Source organism: Mya arenaria, chromosome 15, assembly GCF_026914265.1.
Source record: "Mya arenaria isolate MELC-2E11 chromosome 15, ASM2691426v1".
Classification (NCBI taxonomy): Eukaryota; Metazoa; Mollusca; class Bivalvia; order Myida; family Myidae; genus Mya; species Mya arenaria.
Window position 1 is genome coordinate 30,809,561 of NC_069136.1, and position 12,868 is coordinate 30,822,428.

Below are 12,868 nucleotides of genomic sequence, written 5' to 3' on the forward strand. Positions count from 1 at the left end.
ATTTCACTGTCTAATACATATAAACAATACCCATAGCTAATGCATTTATTAATTAAACCGATTCGAAATTAATAATAAACAAATAAAGAGTAAGAAGTTTTTAAATAATTATATAACGACAAAATGAAATCGTAAACAGGACTTGGTTTGGAGCCATTTCCCCATTTGTGCCATTTATTTTTAAAAAGTTAAAAGGCACCGTTGAAAACTAGTTGAAGCCTTAATTTAACGTGACCCCGCACCCGCAATCCATGTATAGTACAAAACTGCTGTGTATTGATCTTAATCTTTATTGCCCTAGGGGTGTATTCAATATTGGTCTTAATTGGATCGAAGAACGATGTAGCTAATCGGATTACGTGTTATTACCAACTGAATCGATGATTTATGATCATAAAGATAACTTCAGTTTTAAAAATTGTATACCACCCTGTGCTGTTTATCAGATTTCATCTCTGAGTGTCAAGCTGTGCTTTTCGAATAGCACGGCTCAATTGCGAAAGACGGAACACGCTCGGTTTGCCGGAGATTACCGAGTAGCTAATTGTTGCGAAAGAGGGACGCGTTGCACACGGTCGTGTTTTATAAATGCGCTTTTCGAACAACAGGGCACGCTTAAAACAGCATTTAACGGCCGGTGTCTGGTTTTTAAAAAAATAGTGTGTATGCGAATAATCATTTGTGCAACGAACGAGGTACATGTATGTAGTTATTCTTTTAAAAAAATAATGTTTTCGTATATATACGGCTTTTTATTTTTGTCTGACTAGTTTCGTTTTGGCAGTTACTCGATGTTGAGTGGAACACATCATTTTAGCCGCATTCTGGGTTGAGAGGGCTACAGGCCCACCCGTCTGTCCGGTAAAGAATTAATTAACACTGGAAATTAATATCTCAAGAAGTACAGGGGTGGTTCCGTTATAAATATGGCGCAGTTGCCTATACGCGAGTACGCGGCTGAATCCACATGATTTCGATAAAAAAAAATCAGCCAAAGTTACACTAATGATATTCGTACATGTACTTGACCATACATTCTGTTAAAAACATATGGACATAGAAAATTTTATCATACTGTTCAATGGCAAAAAGGACAGAAAATAAGACTTCCGTTAGGCAATCTGAATGTTATTAACAGAGTCGGGACTTACATGTATTTGTTTGCTATTTTAGAGAAAAAATCTGCCGAGTAACGGGTGTATTTGTTGATTTACTAGCCTAAAACATTCCATTTCCTAGTTCCCAATAAAGCACACCAGAATGCGACAGAATGTACCATTGTTTTTATAAAATCCAGGGGGGGGGGGGGGCATGCCCCAAGACCCCCATTACAATTATGAATCCACATGAATAGAGTGCTAGCTACGCCAATGTCCACTATCAAACCTACGTATTAATTAATGAGTTTAAATACTGTAACACTAATTTGAATATAATGCAAATGTTGAGCCTTTATCATTTGACTTAGACATTCTAGTTAAGGTTTTTCACGGATCTTATTTATGATTAAAGTCAATATTTCTGCACATAAATCATGTATTGCATATGTGCTCCCAACTATCCAACAAACTTAATTATTAAATCAAGTTAGATAATTCTATAATTGCCATTTATTGTTGAACATAAACATTACGGTATAAAGGTTTTATATGTATTAGCACAAATAGATTTATATCACAGCAACTCCTTAATGTATTTCACTGATCCTTTAGACAACGGTACTCAACCCAACCTTGAAGAGCCAAATTACTAACTGTATTTGGCAAATAATGGCACTTTATTATTGAACTTACAGATTTTGCATGGTTCAGGTTTTGCATGTAACCACATTTTAATCTGCACTCTCACAGATTGAACTTTTTGACACCTTTTTTATTTTTTGTCTTCGAACCGTTCAACGAGCCACTTTATGCGAGAGACTGCTGACAAAAAATTAGATCGCAGATGTTTATATTTAAGTTCAAAAATAGATGTTTTATGCATTTTTCTTAAACCGCTGGTAACGCTTTTAGCCATTAAACATTAACTTTCGAACGGAATATGAAAATCTGCGATCTGATCATTTGTCAGCAGTCTTGTATTACTGGTTTGCTGATATCTACGCAAAATTGGCTCATTCCCAGACCAAAAAAGGGGTTAAAACGGTGTGCGTGAAGTTAGCACCGTAGCACCGTATCCCCATATCACCGCGGTGATGCGGTGCTAGCACCATATCACCATCAAAATCTATACAACAAGTACAAAAGTTGCTGCAAGATGCAGCAATTGGATGTTAGCGCGGGCCAACTATTGGCTATGCAAGTCTATATGTAGGGTCAGAACGAAGTGAATAAAGCAAGGACTAACATTGATTGTAGATGTCAGTGAAATGAAGTTACTTAAAAGATGACAGAATTGGGCTGTAGTTTTGAAATGAAAATAAAACCTAACACAATAACAATTGTACAACTGATGGTATATCTATGACAGAAACCATAATTGTATCAAATAACTTTATTCATGAACTGCATCAATATACACACATCTATAAAAGACAACATGGCCACAGTGGTGGTTTTCTTTAGGAGTGGCTGATATGATAGCTGAAATGTTAAATATGCCAACATGATTTGGTCAATTCTGGGCAAAGTTCGAAACGTTGAGGATTTGAAGTACTTTGGTGAATTGTTGACTTTAAACAGGAGTAGCACCAAAGGTTTATCCAAAAAACTAATTAAGGACATCTGCTTAAAACAATGTTTACTTTTGGCTAATAATTCGCGAAACAAGTTGTAATTAAGTGTTACAAAACCATTGTTTCTAACTGAAAAACACATAAAACTGTTTGCTTATGTAACAGATTTTAACACAATTAGAAAAATACATTTAATTAAAATAAGTTGGTTATACATGAGCTGAAAGAAAGAAGTCTGATCATCATTAGTAATGTCATTTTCCTTGTTCTGTGGCGTAGATGATTTATAGGCATGCAGGAGGTTTTAAACAAAGGAAACAAGTTTAGCATATACTGACACTTATACGTAATAAACATTATGTAATCATCATGCATTATGCACTTTTAAGGCATAAGATATAAGAATGATGAGCAGAATGTGATGCAGGTTGATAGTGGTATGACTAGGAAGTTGATCACTGAATGTGTATGGAAATATAATGACACAAAAGATTTATGAAGAAAGTGTTGAAAATTATAGGTTACAATGAAATGAAGTGAGGAATATGTTTTAATACATGAAAAGTGAAGCATTTGTACAAAGTTTGGTGGAAATGTGTTAATGTTATTTTGCCTGTAAAACTTCTCGATTCTTTAAAGTATGACATTGAAATATATGAATAAATACTGCATTGAGTATTATTGAAATGTGAACATATGTACAAACAAGAAAGAACATGAGCAATATGACATTTTACCGGTATATATATTTTGTAAACAACAAAGAGTAATAAGCATGATAACAAAATATACAGAGTTAGAATGTATGCTGGGAATGGTAGAGTTGTACTGAAATGTAATAAACAATAGAAAGAATATTTGTTATAATTCGGTGTAAGTGCGTCATATACATTATGACCAGTACTTGGAATAAGAATGCGCACAGACAAATTAATACAATACTAAAATACATGCTGCCACTATTTCATAAGCAATGAAATAGAACAGGTATAAAAAAAAGGATATAAATGAAAATGCATGAAAACCTAGTAATATGTACCTAGTATGCAAATGCACAGTACTTGAATGAAACTATTTATAGGGTGATAAATATCTTTTACATGGGGGGGGCTTAAAAAGACTCAGTTTCAGTTGTTATGTTGGAATGATTTGGGTTGAAAATAGGTATATTTGTTAAATGATTTACTAACTTAAAAGTTGAAAGTTGTCAAACCCAAAACTATAAATGATATGCCTGGAGTTTTATATTATCAGTATAAGCATTGCTGATATGGTTGATAGCCAAAAGGCCATTATTTTTTAAAGTTTGAAAAGTCATAAATCACGAAAATGAAAAACAACAACACACAATAGAATGGTTAAGTCATGCAAAAAAAAGTAGGGTAAGTTGAGAAGTTGAAACAGGCATACTTTTTTAAGCATTATGAATTCTAATGTTTGTAAATGGAGAGTCAGTGCCTATAAAAGAGACATTGAATGATATATTCATCAGAGTTAAAGCTGCACTCTCACAGATTGAACGTTTTGACAACATTTTCAATTTTTTTTACTAAGAACGAGCCATATTTTGCGAAAATCCATTGACACCAGTTATATAAGACTGCTGACAAAATAAGATTGCAGATTTTTATACTTAAGTTCAAAAATTGATGTTTTATGCAATTTTCTTAAACTGTTAGTAACAGCTTAAGCCAAAAGACATTAATTCTCAAATGGAAATATGAAAATCTGTGATTTGATCTTTTGTCAGTAATCTTAAATCATTTGTTAACACAAAATTTGCGCTTTCCAAGACAAACAATAAAAAAAGTTGTACAAATGGTAAATCTGTGAGAGTGCAGCTTTAAGCTTAACAGGTAGTAAAGAAGGGTGACATGGCAAAATGACATAGTGATATAAATGCAAGTATTTCTTGTAAATTAACATTTTGTAACTGTTTAAGTGAGATGTTGAAAAACAGAACATTGTTAAATATATGTACCTATGAAAAAATAATTTAAACATTAATGGGAATTAAACTTAGCAAAAGCATAGTGATATCTACAGAGCATTATACAAACATCAGTGTTCAGGTAGACAAAACCTTGAATGAGAAGTCTTATAATACTGTCAAATGTCTCTGATTTTAGGAACATGTTTTGTTAATAATTATTGAAATTGCAGAACATTTAAGAAAACAATAGGAAGATAAGTAATCATTATGATAAGGGTTATTAAATAATGTTACGATTCTGTAAAGTCATATATTGTTACTGTAAGATATTGACACAACTGTCACTTAACATATTGACAGAATGGTAAAACACAACAATGGCAAAAATGGAAGTACACTATTTTATAAATATCAAATTTCAAATCCCCCGCGACGGAGTGGGGAGGGGATTACAGAAACACTTCATCAGTCTGTCTGTCCGTCTGGCTGTAACATTTTGTGTCCGTGCTTTAACTTACTTTTGCATTGATGGATTACCATATTGCTTGGTACAAATGTTGTCCTCATTGAGACGATGAGCAGTGACATTGACCAGGGTTCATAACTCAAAGATCAAAGTCACACGAGATATTTAAATGTCAGAGTACACATACTCGTGTCCGTGCTATAAACTCTTCCTACATATATCAAGTTTGGTCACAGTATGTAAGCCTTAACTGAAACAGTAATCTATTTTTAGTAACAGTGACAACGACCCTAGGGGACAAAAAAGCATCCATTAAAGCTCTGCATATACTTGTCCTATATACCAAGTTTGGTCACACTATGTCAACCCTTACTTGAGTAATTCAGTACTTACCATATTTCTATTTTGACCTTGACCTAAACCATAACTCTCGGGGACAAAAAACACAATCTCAGGAAAGGTCTCTATAAACTCTTCCTATATACCAAATTTGGTACCAATTAGAAGACCCTTACTTAAGTTATTCAAAACCAACCCTTTTTCTATTAATAGTAACCTTGACCTTGATCATAGGAGCCTCAAATGCATTCCCATAAAAGGTCTCCATAAACTCTTTGCATATACCAAGTTTGGTCTCTTTATGTCAAACCTAGCTAAAATTATTCGATACATAAGGTGACTTTGACGCTGCTCTAACACCAGCCCGCCCGAACAATGACACAGGTCATTCAAATATCTTGTTTTCCCTTTATGAAAATGTGGTTAGGAATATAAAAATGTGCCTTTCAAAAGAAATTAAAAAAAGAGTTAAAAAGGAAAAAAAACATTCAAGGGCAATAATTTGTATTTAGGGTTAACATAAAGTTATGTTCCTTAGTGTAAGATGGTCATCAATAATTCTGCGAAGTATTAAGTGCATTGATTGAAGTTATGGAAGTTTTTTTTATTAAAATCCCAACTTGCCCTAAAACTTTAACTTGCCCTAAAACTTTAACCTAAGTCAATCAGGGGCCATAACTTGTATTAAGGATAATATGAATGAAGGGTATAGAAGTTATCAATAAATATATCAACCTGCCCTAAAATTTTAATCTAAGTTCCATAGTTAATCAGGGGCCATTATATTATGTGAATAAAATATGATATGGAGTTATCTTACCTAATTATGTGATGGCACTGAACAACTGTGTAAAGTATTAAGTCAATTGAATGAAGGGTATTGGTCTTATTAGTGAAAATCCCAACTTGTTCTAAAACTTTAACCTGCCCTAAACCTTTAACCTAAGTCAATCAGGGGCCATAACTTGTATAAAGGAATTATCTATTCCCATTATATGATGGCCCTGAACAACTGTGTTAGGTATCAAGTCAATTGAATGAAGGGTATTGGACTTATAAGTGAAAATCCCAACTTGCCCTAAAACTTGAACCGGACACCGACACCAGAGCGAATAGTATAGCCCACCTTATTCTTAAAATAGTCGAGCTAAAAAAACACAAATGTGATAATATATTTATAACATGTGTTTTCTCTTCAAAAACAGTGAAACAAGGTTATGACATCACCACAAAATATATGTATCACTTTATCGAAAATACTTAAAGCTTGCTATTTCATCGATGTTATGAATCAAGACTCATTTTCCTTGTTTTTAGCCAAAATAACCTTAACATTGATCTTACCTACACTACACACAATATGTATAACTTTAACAAATACTCTTTTATTATGTTCAAATATTCAAGAATATTTTAGGTTACTGATCATACAACTTGTATTTCTATATTCTTGACCAGTGGTTGTGTACAATTTTGATCAGATTCAACATACAGGTCAGGTTGCAAGAAAAACAAATTGCCTTGTGTTGACTTGATGCAGTGTCAGCTAAAGCATTGAGGCAGGTTGTTTCGTTATGAATCAATTGGTCCTTTCACACTTGCAATGACAAGGTTTTCATTTTCAAACTTTCCTCTACCGTTTATAGGGAAGAGCACTGTGAGGTAGAAGTGAAGTGCAGGATCGTCACCGATTGTTTTCAGTTCAGGTATTGTGATGAGGAGTAACTCAACTGTTGAAGATCAAGTTGGAACAGTTTCCGCATTTCATACCTACTGCTGCATTTGATAACAACCTCAGCTGTGCAATAGTAGGCCACTTGTGTAAGGGACTGGCTCTAACATAGAAGACATTTGTCAAGGTCCATTTACTTGTTGCCACACTCTAAAAAGATATGAGGAATTTGTTATGATATCATGATAAGTGAATGTAGCACTGAAGACCTAATAACATGAAACATGAGAAATGAAATAACTCTAAACATTAAACTGAGGTGAATTTGTTAGGTTTCAAGGTTGATTTCATAAGCTTTATTCGAAATGTGAATTGACAGGTAATTTGATGTAAATTCTGAATCAGGTTATACAAATCAAACATTGATGCATGAATTGCAGAATAATAATTAAGATTAAGTATTTATATACAAGTAATGATTTCATTCCTTTATTCAGCTATTGAGTTAAGCAATTTTGTTAGAAAAAGTGAAAAATTGTTATTAATTTTTAGGAAGGTTTGTTCATAGGTCATGTTTTTTGTGCAAAATAAATATCAAAATGATGTCTAAACAAAGATTATATTGTGAAATAATGTAAGCTTGTAGAGTTTTAAACATTATATAAAATTGTGAATAATTGTAAATACATTCAATTATTTATTGAAATGCATTGAAACATCCATATGTTTTTGTTTTATTAAAGGTTGAATGTTAATACCAAAAGCAATGCTATTTATAGTTGCAGTTAAAAACTTAGCAAAATATTTGCCTAGCTTTAGTTGTGTTACATAACAACACAAAATGCAGAAGGTTTGGGATTTCATTTTTAATATGAATGCTGGCTATTGTTCTGAAACCATAAAGTTAACAGGAAACTAAGAAAGAGAACAAACCTGGTTTTGGGCAGTGGGGCAGCACTGATATTTGTGGGCTGAAGAATACTCATTTCTTGGAACTCCTCAGTCCTGGCCCATTATTGTTGGTGGCCATTTTTTGCAGTTTTCATCTTGAAAATGAAGCCCTTTCTGTTCAATATTTACAACTCTTGTGGTAGAAACTGGAATGTAGGATGATAAATATACATTTTATTGAGACAGAATCCCGTAAAACATGTTTATTATCTTAAACTAATGCACCAGTCAATTGTAACCACGACCCCCAAGGTCCTTGGGTATACCGGGGAAATGGACCATGTTTTTAACTTTCAGGTGGCCCTGCATTGCTGGGTGAATGGGATGGCTATGTCTGGCTTTAAATATAGCAGGGAATTGGCCTTACCTAGGGCCCCTGGGGTGCGGGGGCATCTAGCGAGATTAAACCATCTGTTCATCGCCGCAGGACGTGATTTCAGCCAAGATTGGCTGGACCTATGGTCAGTGTCCTCGCTATTCCCCTGACCGGGGGAGGGGGGCGTGGTTATAATTGACTGATGCATTAGTCTAAAATAATAACTGGTGCATAATGAAAACGATGCAAAAATTTATTGACTACGAACAAATCACCTTAAACTCGTTACATACAGACTGACATGGAAACTTTGGGCATGCATTACAAAGAAGGGCTTGAAATATCATCCCTACCATTGTGACTCATTCAGTTACACGCGTTGATGTCCAAATCGAACGTTTTTGTTGCGGTATTTCACTTCGAATCATCCTCTCGCAATTTCGACCTTGACCGCACACACGCCTATATCTGAAATGCAAGAAGCGTTTTCATTGGACGGCTATCATTCCTGGTTTTAATGACGCAATTTGGAAAAGCCTTCAAATGTTGTCCAAAGTGAAAGTAGGAATACCGCAAAAAAAAACGTGCTACTGTTTAAATCGAAAGACACGAAACCTACTTTTAAAATGATAAATATGAAATAACAATAGTTTTTCAGTTCACTTCGTAAAAAGAAAATGAAAATACCTTTCCCCAACCGCCAGCGTGTTGACCTCGATATCCCTAGTATACTGGACGCTTGCATCTGACCCGTACGTGTCATAACCGGGTAATCAGATAATAGACTGGTTCACCGATTTTCTAAGATTATTGTAAGATACATTCTGCGCATTCGTGGTTTATTCTTTTATGTAAAAATATTTAAATAAAAAAAGGAGATTTCTCAACAACTGCATTTATGATATTTTTTTCTCTAAAAGAGTTATTTAAAAAAATCTCTGGTTTTAATTTGCCTTATATTTTCAAAGCTTCACATATTAGAAGATTACCAATCATCTATTGCAAAATCGAACAGGAACCAGTCTAATGGCGAACTGCTTCGGAATTATCCGAGAGCGGACGGTAAGAAACGGCGCATGCGCGATCAAAACAATGAAAACGCCGCATGCGCAAGCCCATTGCACCAGGGACACTTCTAAAACAAACAATATATGCGCCGGGCGCCGATGCGCCCGCGCAATAAGAGGACATGCAATATTCTCGAAGAAACATGTAAGGCTCGTTCTCGCAGAAACGAGCAAGGGGACCATAGGGACCTATGTCACTGTGTAGCCGAGACCTGGCCCTAGGTGATGGCACATGTGAATACCCTAGGATTTTAGGCAGGCTATGCGGGATAGGGACATGAACTCGATCCCCAATGCCAATTTGGCCCATATTCAGACACTGTTATGGTGCGGATGCCTTAAAAACGAGCAAGGGGACCAATGGCACTGTATCCAAGGGTTACCTGGCGGTGTGATACATTCGGGCAAACTGTTAATACTACGAGGATTTTAGTCTGGCCCCGTCCTTAGCCCAACATTGTGCGTATATGGGCAATATAAGCCCTACTGACCCCTACCATACATGTAAGGCTCGTTCTCGCAGAAACGAGCAAGGGGACCATAGGGACCTATGTCACTGTGTAGCCGAGACCTGGCCCTAGGTGATGGCACATGTGAATACCCTAGGATTTTAGGCAGGCTATGCGGGATAGGGACATGAACTCGATCCCCAATGCCAATTTGGCCCATATTCAGACACTGTTATGGTGCGGATGCCTTAAAAACGAGCAAGGGGACCAATGGCACTGTATCCAAGGGTTACCTGGCGGTGTGATACATTCGGGCAAACTGTTAATACTACGAGGATTTTAGTCTGGCCCCGTCCTTAGCCCAACATTGTGCGTATATGGGCAATATAAGCCCTACTGACCCCTACCATACATGTAAGGCTCGTTCTCGCAGAAACGAGCAAGGGGACCATAGGGGCCTATGTCACTGTGTAGCCGAGACCTGGCCCTAGGTGATGGCACATGTGAATACCCTAGGATTTTAGGCAGGCTATGCGGGATAGGGACAAACTGACCGAAAAATTTTACCTCGGGGACATAACGATAAGTGTAGGGATGAACTAGGCCACGAGCCTTACTTTATGATCAATTTTATTTCGCTGGAGCTCGAAAATTGAACTTTGCTGCTGCAAAAGCCATTTTTGGGACGAACTGACCCGATTATTCGACTAAGAGGTCCTTAACAGAAAGTGTAATGATAACTAGGTTCAGGGCCTATAATGTGAACTATAGATAATAATAATAATACTCTTTCATGACTCATGTTCTAGGCATTGACACGTTTGCTTAAAATTATCATGGCTATTGCCACTATGCTAGAGTGGTCGGTATTTGGAATCTCTTCAACCTCAAATATACCATTGTATTCGGAAAAGTCTGGTTTGAGCACATTAACATGTGAGCATTGCCTTATACCTCAATATGCTGTGATGGCTCATGTTCGAGGCATTCACGAGTTTATGTTCAATTAACATGAATATTGCCAGAGTGGTAGGAATTTGGAATCACTTCAACCTCACATAGGCCATTGATCTGGGGAAACTCTGGTCTGAGCATAATGAACGAACACATGAATATACATCGCTAAGGTGTTTGAGCACACAACATGAAAATCCCGTGTCAATAGAAAATAACGTTATTTTGGTAAATGAAATGTAAATTATTGAGAACACTGCGTTGGAGATTGATTAACACCGGGTTGCAGATATCAGGTTTAAAGCTGCCCTCTCACAGATTTACCGTTTTTCCATTTTAAAAAAAAAAAAAAAATGTCTTGGAATTGGAAAAAATTGCGTAAATATCTGCTTACCAGTGATTAAAGACTGCTGACAAAAAATCAGATCGCAGATCTTCATATTTCCATTCCAAATTTAATGTTTTATGGCTTAAACTGTTACTAAGAAAAATGCATAAAACATCAATTTAGGGACGGAAATATGTAAAGCTGCGACTGATCTTTAGTCAGCAGTCTTTTACCATTAGTTTGCAGATATTTACGCAAAAAAAATTCTCGTTCCAAGACAAAAAAAGGTGTCAAAACGTTCAATCTGTGAGAGTACAGCTTTGAAGCTTAGCTTCAGATTTGAAAGGTAGGGTGTTTCTAGCACAGTTTCGAATTTAAATTGGCCCTATATAAGAAACAGTCGTAACATAGTACCTGTTTAACAAAAACAATAGCTTTATATTTTTTAGAGACAGATATTGCCGAAATTTACCTTCAATGCCTTATAGATAGAAATTTGGGATCCCCGATTCGCATCTTACGATGAACAATCGAATGATGACTAAACGATTGACTGCTACCGAACATCCGTATTAACGGAGGGTACACAGGGGTAGCATTTTGGATGGTATAAGAGGTGCAGGAGAGAAAACAGTGATTACTTACAGGGGAAAAGAGGGCTTTTCGTTTAGCAGTGTTGTTGAGTATCCAATATGTTTACTTTTAGATAAAGATAAGTAGCATTATCTTTATGTTTAGGTCTATAAACGTATGCTACATATATACAATATATTTCTTGAATGAATTATATTTAAAAATATGGTAATATTGTAAACTTATGAATGTGTTAGAATCCTTTCCTGAATGTGGCCATTTGAAGCGGTAATTTATCAAAGCCTGTCATTAATAAGCATACATCAAGTATATAAATATGCATTTATCACAAATCAGCATTGCTCTCCGGGATACGACATTATGTAACGGCAAACATCTTCACCGTATTCCGGGATAGTTCCAAGCCTCTGTCCTGTGTATGTATTACAAAATGCACAGTTTTGGAATCATTTTAGCCGCGCATTTGTTTAGGTGTTAACATATTTTCGGCTAACATGGAAGACGTCACATTCCCAATGTGACGCCATAAAATTAACGTTTTATGTCCATATAAATAAACAAAAATTACACAAAAGTGCACAGTTCAAGACTGAATTAAGACAAAGCGATATTATAGCGTAAGAACCCTCCAATCTCCTTATTTATTTATGCCGCATATACTATGCTTCAAGGGGAAGACGGATCAAGACTAAGTTGTGATCCCTAGGAAATATCAAATCGTATTAAAGTGCACTGTTGTTTACGGCCATCACACAATAAGGTGTAGACATCGTAATAACCTAAATACAAATAAAAGCTGGACCTATTTATTTATTTAATTGCCTATGACAGGCACATTTATATACACACATTAAACACGCATTAAGAACCAAATGTATGTCCCTATCTCGAATAGCCTTTCGAAAAAGTTATTCACATAAGGCCTTACCAAGGGCCAGGTCTCAGTTACACTGTGATATTGGTCGATATGGTACCCTTGGTCGTTGTAAGGATTCCGCAACATAAACGGTAAGTATGTGGGTCAGGTAGGTGTTGGGAGCTTATTTCATGTCCCTATCCCGCATTATCACCATACAGTCCTAAGTGATTCACATACAGAATGTGTACGGAAGCATTATTGAAAGG

The 12,868-nt window shown here is 35.8% G+C and overlaps 1 long non-coding RNA gene across 1 annotated transcript; it reads right to left on the minus strand.

Annotated features, from left to right (window-relative positions):
- Positions 1-2,470: 2,470 nt before the first annotated feature.
- LOC128220604 (uncharacterized) lies at positions 2,471-8,801 on the minus strand. Its single transcript, XR_008258822.1, has 3 exons — positions 8,705-8,801; positions 8,018-8,181; positions 2,471-7,294 (listed from the first exon to the last, which is right to left on the minus strand). It is a non-coding gene; the product is annotated as an uncharacterized LOC128220604 (long non-coding RNA).
- Positions 8,802-12,868: the final 4,067 nt, after the last annotated feature.